Here is a 13,961-nt window from a genome sequence, read left to right on the forward strand (position 1 = left end):
TAAAATATAATAGTATGATATATACTATTTTATAGTCCAGTTTTTCTCGATATTATTATACAGTATCATTTTAATAGCTCCACATTATAACAAATCATTAGTGGTAAATTTTTCAGCTTGAGTCCTGGGATAAAAAGTGTCACTGACATCAGAAATTTGATTGCTTAGCTGCCCTACCAGAGGCTGGCTGCTTCCTGGCTATGCCAGAAACCTAGTATATATTCCTTTACCACATCCTAGATGAGTTCATCTTTAAGAACAGTTTTCTACATTATGGATAGCAGATAGAAATTTCTGGAACTACATGAAATGGATGTAAAATAAAGTAAACATGATTTAACACAATATAAAAATAATAAAAGGTTGGAGAAAGAGGAGAGATTCACAAAGTTGAGCCATTGATTTATTGGGGGAAAAGGAAGATTAAGTGATCTTAGATTATAACTCCTTTTCTGCCCTGGAAACTTCCATAAACAGTAGTCACTGCAAACGGCCTTGGCCTCAGGATGCATTAATAATACCTGCTATAGGCCAATAGTGAATCGATTAATGGGTGTCTTCTATATAATTATTTTAAGTGACATATAATTAACTCATATCTTGTATATACCGAATAGTGCTGTTCAATTAACATGTGATGACTATATTAGTAAATCAAAGTTAAATGCTTACTGAAGACACTAAGTTTAGTGTGTTATTCTCTTAACCTTTCATGATTTACACATTTACATCTCACTAGTTATTAGTGCATATGTCCTTGGATTGTGACAAATCTTGCCAGTAAAAACAACAGCTCAGGAGTCTAACAAGGTAAGGAATAGTAGACTTAGCTAACTTGGTTGAGTAAAGAATTTATTTTAAGCCCTGGAATTTGGCTCTACCAAGTGCAATCCCAGTTGGTTCTCATGCCTGTGCAGGGAATCTTCCAGGCCATGATCTCTTTCTATTTGGTTTTTAAGGGCAGTTTTATTCTCTTGAATTGGGCATTTAGATTTTTTTATTTGTTTATTTGTGTTTTTTTTTGGGGGGGGGGGGTATTGTTTTTTTGTTTGTTTAAATTAAAATAACTGGGGTGACATTGGTCAACATGAACATATGGGTTTCAGGTGTGGGTTTTCATGTTCCTTTCAAAATGTAAGTGTTACTACTGAAAAGAACTCTAAAGTTCGGAAGGAATCCATAGGCTATCTACACTGAACATCATTCTCTAATTGTTGTGTTTATACTGCTCTGCCAATGTCACTTCCTATCTCCAATAGGTATAAATTTGCTTATATCTGCAGATTGAGCATTCCAATTAGCTTTTAAATTTAAGGCAGAACCATTTTTGATGTGCATTTGAGGGGCCATAACAGGTAGCCACTAAAGTTGTAGATTATGGAAAAGTCTTCCTGAGTTTTACTTTACTATTTACTTGGTTAGGTGACTCAGGCTTAGGTATTTTACCATTTTGTGCCTCATTTTCTGATCTGCAAAAATATGGAATGTAAAATTGTATCTGTCTCATAGGGTAGTTGTGAGAACCAGATATAATAACTCATGTAGCACACGTTCACAGCGACATTTAGTAAACATTACCTATCTCTGTATTTGTCCTTAGCATCTCGTAGAATATAAAAGATAGTCATAACTGAATAAATGTTATTGGATGAATGAATACATATTATAGTGAAATAGCTCACAGGCATCTTGCTTACCCAATTACTTTATGTAGAATTTGAAGATAAAAACAGCTTACTTTATATTCTCTAAAGCACCTAGTGTTTTATGCTACAAATGATATTTAATGAGTGGGATGTGAAGAATGAAATTAACAATAAATGTGACAAAACGAATTGTACTTTATCCTAGAATAAAAGTAATTTATAATGATTTGATATATCTATAAGTTACAGATTCTGCAACCATCAAGGTCATCTCTCTTTCAAAAGTGATTGTAAATATACACTGAATTGTGTGTGTACGCACACACACACACACACACACACACATTATATGTGAACTATTTACATTGAATTTTACAGTTATATTTTGATAAGTAAATCAGAAGTATGTAACTCCTATGGACTTCAAGACTGTTCACATAACTGTAATGCTATTCAAATATCTCCGAGACTTGTTCCCAGAATAAATTTATTCTGGCAATGGATTAGAATCCAGAATTAAGACCTTTGTATTCAAGTAATTAGCAGTACTTAGAAGTATTAGCAGCTTGACCCTGAATTTTGCAGTCTCTTCCCTGGACTATGTATAGATATTTGTGTCAAGCGATGTCTAACCAGTATACAAAAGATATTAAATTATAGGGAACATGTAATAGAGGCCATGGAAGGACTTTGGCAGTGGAATGTGCATCTGGAAACTGATGAGGGTGGGGGGAAGCTAAGAGGATTCTGAACTTGACTCACATACTTATGATAAAATGCCAAATTGTCATTTTTTTCTGATTTTCTTGTTAACTCTTAGAAAATAGAATATATTTCATAATGTCGTTTAAATTTACATAGTAGGGGACACATACCTCAGAGTCGTCAAAATTTTTTTGAGAAATTGAAGTCTCCACATTTTTGTAGTTTGAACCTGGGTTGTTTTTCTCTAACTACTGATCAGTTTCAACTTAAGAGGAAAAGAATTTCATTTAAGTCACAGAGTTCAGGAATGATTACTTTAGTGATAATCTAAAATCTATTGTTAAAAGTTAGAATAAAACATTCCCTTGAATAAAAAAAGCTATTTTTAATGTAACTGGTAGGTTCAATAAAATATAACTGAGCATAGGGAAGAATCTGGGAAGACTAAGGTGTGAAAACATTATTTTGGCTTGTATATTTCTATTGCAACCATCTTTTTTTTTTTTCATAAAAAAACTATAGTCCATATGTGCATTTGAATTGTATTATTTCTGATTATAAGAATCATGTCACTTGCTTAGATGCTGCCTTTAGATGTAAAACTTTAAGAATCCTCCTTTTACCTCATTCCCTTAGTTAAAATATTGTGAATTTGACTAATCTGGAGCTAGAAGACATTGGAAGACTATTCATTGAAATACATTTAATTGAACTTTTGATTCAATAGCTATATTTCATTTCCCACAGTTTTCTCTCTTCATTTTTTTTTTTATCTTCCTCATGGCTATATTTTATCATTGTCTTTCTACCCATAATTTATTTATTCCATTACTTCTTTCTATTCCTTCCTTTTTTGCTGTGGCATTCTCCTTCCTCTTTTCTCCTCTTTCTTCAACAAGCCTGAATCTCCATTGTTTAACCTCTGAATCGAATGTTTCCTTTGCACAGGAATGCAGCAAAGTCTTAGAAAAATAGAGGTGAACAAAAAATCAGATGAATATATTGTTGGTTGCTTTGTGCATAGTGTATCAATTAGGTGTTCAAGTTAGCTATAACCTGGGCATTCGTCTGTATGAGTGGATCCTGATTTATCTAAATACTAGGGTCCCAGTGCATAAATTCATGCACCTTGAACGAAACTGTGGGCCGCAAGGCTGCGGTGGGCACAGGGATGCATCTCAGCCCATCCTCTGCGCCCCTGCCTGGCCCCTCCTGCCACAGCCCTCAGTCTCCTGTCCCCTGGAAGCCCTGCTCCCACCACCACTGCTCCCATGTGCTGATGGCGCCACACCCGCTGATGGCACAGAGTGATTGGGGACACAGAGATTGGGGCCGGCGCCAGCAGTAGATGCAAGTGGAGCAAGCGCCATCAGCAGGTGTGAGTGGTGGCTGCTGCCCCAATTGCCCCTCAGGAGCAGGGGGAGGTAGAGAAGTTCTCAGAGGTGATCAGGGCCAGCAGCAGCTGCTCACACCCGCTGATGGTGCTGAGTGATCAGGACAGGCACCAGGCACTGGCAGCAGGTGTGAGCGGCAGTGCCGGCTATGTGTGCAAGTGAGGCTGGCGCCGGCAGTGGGTACAAGCAGTGGCTCTAGCACTGGCAGCAGATGCAAGTGGGGCTGTTGCTGGCAGCAGGTGCAAGAGGCGGCTGCTGGCCCCGATTGGCCCTCAGGAGCAGGGGGAGGTGGAGAAGCCCTGAGGGGCAATTGGGGCCAGCAGCCGCTGCTCGTACCCGCTGATGAAGCTGAGTGATCAGGGCTGGCACCAGGCTTCGGCAGTGGGTGCAAGCGCCTGGTGGGACTACGACGCACAGGAGCAAAGAATTTTCAGTATCCACCAGAGGCTCGCCCTCATAACAGTGACCAGCGACTCACCTTGGTCTGGTGCCCCCGTTCATCTGCTCCACCATCCTGCCGGGGCCGATGCCCATCATGTTCCATGCTCTGCCACCTGCTAACAATGCCCGCCATGTTCCATGTGCACCCCCTGGTGGTCAGTGTACATCATAGCGACTGGTTGTTTGGTTGTTCCAGAGTTTGGTCTATTTGTATATTAGGAATATATATATATATGTGTGTGTGTGTGTGCTCGAAGTTACATGCAGGCTACGGGAATCATTGGAGGACCATTTCCAAAGCAGGATGCATTTATCCACTTTAAGACTTCTCTACACAAGAGAAAGACACTGGCTGTCAACCTGGATTTTCACTGATCTGCACTTTTTAGGAAACCCAACAAGTACACATGTTTAACATTACTACAAATGCTTTAAAGACAATGTTGCTGAAGAAAATGCATTTGCAAATTAGCAAATGATTTTTAGTAAAATGCTGGGATTACTAGCCTTAAATACATTTCCTCTTTCTTAAAAAGTATATTCTACCTGGAAAAGATCAAAATAATGAATCAAAGAATGACTCTTCAAGCATGTTAGTTTAAATGCAGTGCAGAATTTATGGCTATAAAATTTTTGTATGTGGTTTCAAAGATGAAAATTATTAATCAGGGGGCACTTCAATACAAAATCAACCATATCTTTCTACGTGTAAAAGCATGTATATATAGAAAAAGCACCCTTTATATATGTAAACAGTGTCTTTTATGAATTTTCAATCACTCATATTACCATGGCATTCTGTATCAGCGAGACACTTTGATGATTGGTACTTTTCTGTTATATTTTTGAAAGACTTTCCCTTCACATAATTTTTGCAAGACTATGTATTAACATACTTATGAAGATTTAAAGAAGCTAATTGTGATTGACTCAGGAATTTTTAAAGAAGGTGAGAGGAATAAATGCTTACTAGAAAGCATGTTGAGAAAAAACATTTTTTTTTTATTTAATCAAATTCAGTTTGCCTACATTACACTCTTATCTTGTGATGGCTTATTCTTGCATTTTTAATATTCAGTGTTTCTTTTTTTTTTTTTGAAGGGTCTTTGTCTTAATCTTTCAATTTTCCAGTTTCATGCTTCTACTGATTTCATTTTTAATAAGAATAATTTGAAAGTTTAAGTGAAGTATTTGTAGTTAAGTTATAGCCCTGAACCTGTCATCACCCAGCCGAAACCACACACACTCCCACAGGGTTGATTTTTATGGGACATAGAAACTTGAGGAAGTTCAGAGATGTATATGGTTTTCTGCAGGGTGGCTCTTGGACAATTGGTACTGCATTTGAAAGTGCCTGAAAGAATGACAGCAACCATAAGAAATTTTATCCCCTTCACAAATTCAACTTGAGTTGACCCCAATAGCAGAAATACACTAGTGATTCACTTTTTAATAAAAGAAAGATAACAGTTGTACCATTATTGCATAAACAAGCTCCAAAAGCTTTGAATTACTTCTTTCCTCTTCATGAAAGTAAAGTATGAGGTGACTGCAACAGTGTGACATTGAAGTTAGGAATATTTTAAGGTTACATATCTTATAAAAAAGACTCAACCCCCCAATTTTTCAGTGAAACTATATTTAGTCCTTGTCAGTGTGTTGAATTGAAAAAGTTAGTTTACATTGATCTTAACTTTATTTTAAACTTTTTTCCTTCTTTCCTTTTACTCATCCCTATAACAATTCTCTTCCGTACCACTTCCCTGACAGAAAAAGCTATGGAGTTTTTCACATTCAATAAGCAAGATCAGAAGGGAGACATCCCTCAACCAAACCTCCACCAGAGACCTTAGATCTCTAGAGTATGGGAGATCTTTAGAGCCATCAATCTGCAGCATTAGCAATGCAGCTGACAGCTTGGAGTGCCTTTATAGATGCCTGGGATGGGCACTATGTTTTAGTATACGACACTCTGCATTCTGGAGATCCCTCTGCCCTTTACTCAGACTTTTGGGGTATCTAAGAATAGAGAAATGAACACGATTGCACATTGTATACTTGCACCACTTAAATGTGTGTGCCATTAAAACACAGTCTCTTGAAGGCTACTTGACTTCCTCTTCTAAAGCCCCATGGCTGATTCAGAACAAAAATAGCCATGTTAATCCAGTCTCTGCTTTCAGAGCTACTGTTTAAGTTGTTTTCAGCCTATCTGAATACTTACTTTGACAGCTGAGCATGGATTATTATATTAGAATACCTAATGTGGGATAGTGGGACAGATTTCAGTTGGGATACAGCAATGGATGCTCTCAAAAAATGCCCCTTTATACTCCTTCAATCACCTGACTCTTGCTCTTCCTTTGCCAATTATTAATTGTTCTGAGATTGAGGCAATGAGACTAATGAAACTTATTTTCTGTGGTGAGAAACTGGTTATCTCCCTCTCCTTTCTTCTTTTCTCCTCTCTTCTTATCTTCCCACCTGTCCCCTTCCATCCTTCTCCTTCCATTCCCTCTCTTCCTTCTTTTCTCCTTTTCTTCTCTCTCTCCTCCTTCTTAGCCCCAATTTCTTTTGGCATCCATTTTAAGACCACTAGGAGAAACAGCCATAGGACAGTGGACCAGAGAGATGAAATAATTAAGTATTTTGATGACATTCTCAAGCCATCCTACCAGTTCTACTTAGACTTGCCCTATCTCAGGGGGGTAGGGACAATGAATTACCAAATAATTATTGAAGTTTCTTTATCATTGTTGTTAATCCTCATCCAAGGATATTTTTTTCCATTGATTTTTGGAGAGAGTGAAAGGGAGGGAGGGAGAGAGAGAGAAACATTGATGTGAGAGAGACACATTGATTGGTTGACTCCTGCACTCACCCCTAATCAGGGCCAGGGAGCAACCTTGCAACCCAGGTATGTGACCTTGACGGAATTGAACCTGCTACCCGTTAGTGTGAGGGCCTACGCCCTAACCTCTGAGCAAAACTGGCCAGAGTAGAATTGGGTTTCTTTTAGTTGCAGCTGAAATAATGCATTCTGACACAGAGAACACATAAAAAGGAAAGAGGTAAGCAGAGGCCTGGCAGGAGTGATCTTGCTGGCCATACACTGGAGTTGGGGTGGAGGTTAGAAATGTGGGAAGTATTGAAAGATGTTGTGTATTTAAGCTTATGTATTTCTAAAACATAAGCTTAAATACACAACAGTGACTGAAATAGAAAAATATATTGGGAAAATACCTTGGGAAAAAAATTGTTCCTGTTCCACGTTTTGTGAGTCTACAGCAGCAGACTTAATGTTGTCCTTTAGGAAGCCACATCAGGGCCAACATTAGGGTCCTGCTCCACTCAGGGGGTCCTTCTCTTATCAGTTTAATATCTTATGCCTCTGAATGAGATTTTGCTTGAATAAGAGAAGTTTGCAATCAAATATAAGATTGAAAAGTACTGTTGAACAATAAATATTAATTCTGTCATTGTTCCATGGTGAATACCATGAGTGCCCAAGAAACTTTCTATGCTCTCCATTTACCTGACTCCTGGCAAGGTCATCACTGTTTATTATTCTCATGTAGCCTGTCATCACTACCCTTCCCGTGTAAGGATGAGGACAGGGGTGCTGGCTTTTCATCTCTCTGCCTTTTATTCTCCTTTCAATGTCACTGTGCAAGAAATATACAAGTTGGTCAATATTCAATACAGATCTTCATCCTAACCTAAGTGCATAGTCAGACTATTTTTCCCCCAAGGGATGAATATGGCTTTAAGATTTCAGTTTGTGCCTGGCCAGCATGGCTCAGTAGTTAAGCATCGACCTACGAACCAGGAGGTTAGAATTTGATTTACAGTCAGGGCACATGCCCAGGTTGCAGGCTTGATCCCCAGTAGGGGGCATGCAGGGGGCAGCAATCAATGATTTTCTCTCATCACTGATGTTTCTATCTCGCCCTCTCCCTTCCCCTCTGAAATCAATAATATATGTATGTGTGTGTGTGTATATATATATATATATATAAAATATGTATTTCAGTTTGCATTATATTATTAGAAAAATATTTTATGATTATCAGTTATTTGTCTTTGTTTCTCATTTTGAGTCCAAGAAGTTTATTTGTTTATATATTTTTGTGACAATAGGTGAATAGCAGTTATCAAAATATACTGATTAGACCTTGTATGCATATGTGTATTGCCCATGGACACAGACAATTGGGTGCTGAAGGCCCGGGGCAAGGGGTGGGGATGGATGGGCTCGAGGAGGCCAATGGGGCAAAAAGAAGACATAGGTAATACTTTCAACAATAAAGAATTATTAGAAAGGAAGGCAGGAAGGAAGGAAGGAAGGAAGGAAAGAGAAAGAAAGAAAGGAAGGAAGGAAGGAAGGAAGGAAGGAAGGAAGGAAGGAAGGAAGGAAGAAAGAAAAAAAGAAAGAAAGAAAGAAAGAAAGAAAGAAAGAAAGAAAGAAAGAAAGAAAGGAAAGAAAGAAAGAAAAAATTTTATGGCTCCTCAAAAAATACTGATTTCCCTTTTTAAATCAGCAAACTTTCTGCCTAACTAAAAAATAGTAGTTGTAGCAGAAGCCTCAATAGCAACCTTCAGAAAGAGAACAAAATATCTGTCCTTAACTCAGGATTTTTACATATAATACAATTGCTTTTGTAAAATATCTACTGGCAAAGCTGAGCTTAAATAGCATTTCAGATGCATCTTAAACAGCTTGCCTGAAGACTGAAGCATACTGTGCTTATACACTTTCTGAAATCTATCTATATTTTATTTTGTCTTAGAAAAAGATTAAAGAATAGAATTATATTAGAACTGGTGGAGGCATGATCCATGCCCCCTTGATTATATTGAAACATTAAAATGTCATCAGCATGTTAATTTTGTCATCTCAACTGCATGAGATTTATTCAGCACTTCTATCTATTACATTACTCTGGAAACACAATTTATTCTGATTGTGGAAATGTCATAGGCAGCGACTAAAAACATCTGGAATTCTTAGTTTAGAAAGAATGCCTGGTTTCAATAATGCTATTTCTAAATTAATTTTATCTATGAAGATGATAAAATATTTTTAAATTATTCAAATTGAAATATTCACATGGCTCACCATTTTTTTAAATCAAGGAGTTAAAAAATTTGTGAATAAGGGAGTATTATTTTTAATGGTTAGGAAAATAAAATGTTCTCTAATGAAAGTCTGATTTCTGGAAAATATAGTGACCTGGCTTTTTTGTTTGTTTTTCCTCTTCATTATATCAAGAAAAGCTTGACTAAGTCTATGACACATCTAGGAAGGAGAATCAAGGAAGGGAGATGGGTAATTAATCCCTCAAAGACTAAAGACACTGAATTGTTAGAATGGCAAAAAGCAACATGCCTTTTGCTTTTATGTTTCACTTTTTCCGTAAGTAGATTGTCAGATATAGTACATTTATTTTCTGCTTCTGAGGTAAAAGCCATTGCCAGGCTAAGGACTTGTATATAGGAAACTGGGGGAGAAAATTAATAAATATTGGTTGAGGATAATCTAGGGATTTTCTCAGTACATACATCCATAATTTGTTTGTGTTACCTAAGTTCTGAGAGCTCTGAAAACTGAAATAAATGCAACTGGGTGACAAAAACTAAATTTGATCTAAGGTGAGCCAATTATATTATTTAATTCAGTTACCTGATATGTATAATTTCACTGCAGAATCACTAATATGGTCAATTACAAGGTTCTGCCCCAGACCTCATGTAGAATGTTTGTAATTCTTTACTAAAATAAGAAAAAGTCTGAATTTCAAAACACATCTAGTCAGAAAAGTTTCAGGTAAGAGGATTATAGATCTACTAGAGGTCTGGTGCATGGATTCGTGCACAGGCAGGGGGTGGGGGTCCCTCAGCCTGGCCTGAATTCTCTTGCAATCCAGGACCCCTCAGGGGATGTCCGACTGCCAGTTTAGGCCCAGTCCCCGCAGGCCAGGCCAGCAGTCGGACATCCCCTGAGGGATGTAGTAGTGCGCGAAGCTGCAGGTAGCTGGGGAGGAGTCTGAGCTGGGCCGGGCACCACCTGGCTCAGCACTCAGCGCTCTCACTACTCTTTTGCCACACTCTTGCTGCTCATCCAGAAGCTGCACTTGCTGCTCTTTGGCGTTGCCATGGATGCAGGAGAGGCTCCTGCCACCACCGCTGCGCTCACCAGCCGTGAGCCCAGCTTCTGGCTGGCGGTGGTCAGTGCACATCATAGTGACTGGTCGTCTGGTCGTTCTGTCGTAAAGGTTGCTTAGGCTTTTGTATATATAGATAGTAAATTCTGGTAAAATATTTTGAATATTTTTACATTTACAGAAAAATATAGTAAATTGCTCCCACTCTCTGCCCATCCAAAGCAGGTTGTTTCCAACTTGTCTGGGCCTGATTTAAAAATCTATTGGCCATGATGCATTATTTGAAAAACCTGTGATCATCCATGTCTTACCTGAAACTCAACTTATGTTTCAAATGTAGTACAACATAATTTTGCTAAAGTGTATGGGAAATTAACACATTATTATGTTTATTAGATACATGCACGTGTCACATTCATACTTTTTATTTTTCACATACTTTTCATTTTGGATTATTTTAGATTTACAGAAAAGTCACAAAGATGATATGGAGGATGCCTGTATGCCCTCATTCTATTTCCCCAGATATCACATACAGTTATCCCCCTGTAACCATGATATTCAAATCCATGGATTCAGCCAACCATGGATCAAAAATGATATTTTCGCCATAGCTGGTTTGGCTCAGTGGATAGAGTATCTGCCTGTGGGCTGAAAGGTCCTGGGTTCGATTCCAGTCAAGGGCATATGCCCAGGTTGCAGGCTCAATCCCCAGTAAGGGGCGTGCAGAAGGCAGCAGATAAATGATGCTCTCTCATCATTGATGTTTCTATCTCTCTCTCCCTCTCCCTTCCTCTTTGAAATCAATAAAAATATATTTAAAAAACAATAATGGTATTTTCAATGTGTGGTTGGGAATATGTGGATGTGGAGGGCAGACTGTTTGCATTTTTATGCCATTTTATAATAAGGGACTTGAACATCCAAGGGTTTTGTTACATGTGAGGGATCCTGGAACCAGTCCTTGTGGACACCCAGGGACAACTGTAGTAGGGTGCTCAAACATCTGTTAATTGGCTAATGAAGTTGCTTTCTTTTAGTATTTCCCTTATTAGGCTTCACACCTGGCTTATATTTCTGATTTTTAATTCTTACAACACACATATGAAGTGGGTATTTTTTCGGGGCAGTTTAGAGAGGAAAAATGGAGATCCAAAGAAAGGAAACGGTTTATCTAAAGCAGTAAGTCTTCAACAATGTAACTAGGTATCCAGCTCATTCTGAGTGACTCCGCAGTACGTTTTTGTCAGAGGACACTATTGTCTCAGCTCCTGTCCTGTTGACTGTCCCCTACTCAGCCTAATGCCTCTTCCTTTCTAAAGCTCTCAAAAGGTCTTCTGGCTGCAGCTGCAGCCTCCCTCACCTGCCTCGAGGCTGGTTCTCCTAAGGATGTGGGAGGTTGGGAAGAGAATGCTGTGGAGTTTAGCCAGATATGAAAAAACAGAGGTAAAAACATATTTTTTGCCACTTATGAGGTTAATGGACAGCCTTTTCACTGTTTCTAGTCTGTTTATGCAAAGGAACTCCATCAGCATTGACATGCATTTCTTTGCCTTCTAAGTGAAAAAGAGAAAGGACTGAGCTGTAGAGGCTTTTTTTTAAAAAAAAAAATCTTGTCTCCTTTTATCTGGAGGAAAAAGCTGTAAAATACTCTTAGAAAACCACTTAAGAGGCTAAAGGGAAGAATGGCTGCAGGACTCTTGTGTCCTTTTTCTCCCCCCACCCACACACACACATTGGCTTTGTTTATGTCACTCAAAAAATTAGTGAAAACGGGAGAAACTCTGCTCAGAAGCAACAAGTAGAACTGAGGTAAATAAGTCTGTTTGCGGAGCTGCCGCCTCTCTGAATCCCCTCAGTACACTCACAACTCAGCTCCCATCCTGGTTTGGAGGGACGCCTGGAAGGCAAGGGCTGTATTGGGAAGAGCGGTTGGGGCATTCTGAATTAAAACTCTTAAATATTTATCAATAAATATGTCATTATACTTACTTAAACAGTTCATAGTCATCATTAGAGTTACCTTCTTTCGAGCCCCCAAAAGATCTCAGATGAAAACATCATATAGCAATTCCCAGATGACCTGTGTATAGTCATAATATTACTGAACTGTACGTGAGATGAGCTTATTAAGTGCTTATATTATAGAAATGGAAAGGTATTCTTATAATATCTGCAGAAAATAACTGATTGAGATATCTTCACTATGTTCGTATTTCTTCCTGTTGTTAACGAAAGCAACATTAATGGAAAGAGGCCTTTCTGATCTGCAGTTGTTCTGAAGTTCCTTTTATCTTGTAGCTCTGAGTCTTCCACACATGGCTGCCATGAAAGGACAACAATATAAATACCACATTAGGGAAGTTTCTATAGACGGTTCATGGCTATGGCTTATATCATTCTTTGCATGCAATATTGGCTAGATGGGAGTTGGGATTTATCCAGAAGGAAAAAATAAACTGGTGTGGTAAAGAGCTCACTAGCGCAGGCGCACCCTTATATAACCTACTTATGTTAATGTAACACAGATGTCGCTAATTGGCATGAAGCTTCTTTTGTTTGAGTGAATGTGAAAGGTGCTACCGACTAGCCGGTGGCTGGCTGCTTTGTTTGCAGTAAAGCATGTCCCATCTACCTGCGGCTGCTTGTATCTTTTTTTCCCAATTCTTGGCGTCCAAGGAGGTCCAGTCCCTAGTAGAGGAACTTGGACCCAACATATACTCATCAGTCCAGTTCTCTGCTTCATCCACTGTTGTTCCACATGGAAAGCACCACCACCAAAAACAGCAGTAGAAACTGATTAGTGCTGATGAACCTGTTTGTAACTCAGCCTAACTCTAATAATGCTGTTCGGCTGTTATTGATTTGTCAATAACTCATGTGTTCATTCCTCAGGGAAGATATTGTAAGCTTTTATAATATACTTCATCTACTTAATTGGCCCTGCTTTGTTTCCAAGGGCTCTTCTGTTCAGACTGTTCCTGGTCCTTGCTTTATTCTTTACCTCTTCTCCATCTGCCCCTTTCCCCTATCTATGGCTTCCTAATTCTGCATGTTGTTCCCTCTATAGAGGAAACTTTGATTCATCCTTCACAATGCATCTGCAATATTGTTTTAGAGATCTACTTTCTTATAGTACTGGAGGTTGGGAGGTCTAAGACTAAGGTGCTGACAAAGTAGGTTTCATTCTGAGGCCTCTTCTCTTGACATGTAGGCAGCCACCATCTCCCAATGTGCTCATATGACCTCCTCTTTGTGCACCTATGAAGGGAGAGAGAGAACAAATTTTCTGGTGTCTCTTGGTAAAAGGGCAATAATACTAGAGGATCAGGGACCTGCACTCCTGACATCATTTAACCTTAATTACTTCCTTAGAGGCCCATCTCTAAATATGTCCACATGGCGGCGGGGGGGGGGGAGGGCGTGGAAATGTCTCACCATTGTTTATAATTTCAGCATAAAAACCAGACTCCAGCCATCCTTGAACATAATGTGTCACATTTTTAAAAATATTTTTTTATTCATTTTAGAGAGGAAGGGAGAGGGAGAGAGAGAGATAGAAACATCAATGATGAGAGAGAATAATTGATCGGCTGCCTCCTGCATGCCTT

Source organism: Myotis yumanensis, unplaced genomic scaffold, assembly GCF_028538775.1.
Source record: "Myotis yumanensis isolate MYYU_CA2020_CCGP unplaced genomic scaffold, mMyoYum1.0.hap1 SCAF_8, whole genome shotgun sequence".
In the NCBI taxonomy this organism is placed as follows: Eukaryota; Metazoa; Chordata; class Mammalia; order Chiroptera; family Vespertilionidae; genus Myotis; species Myotis yumanensis.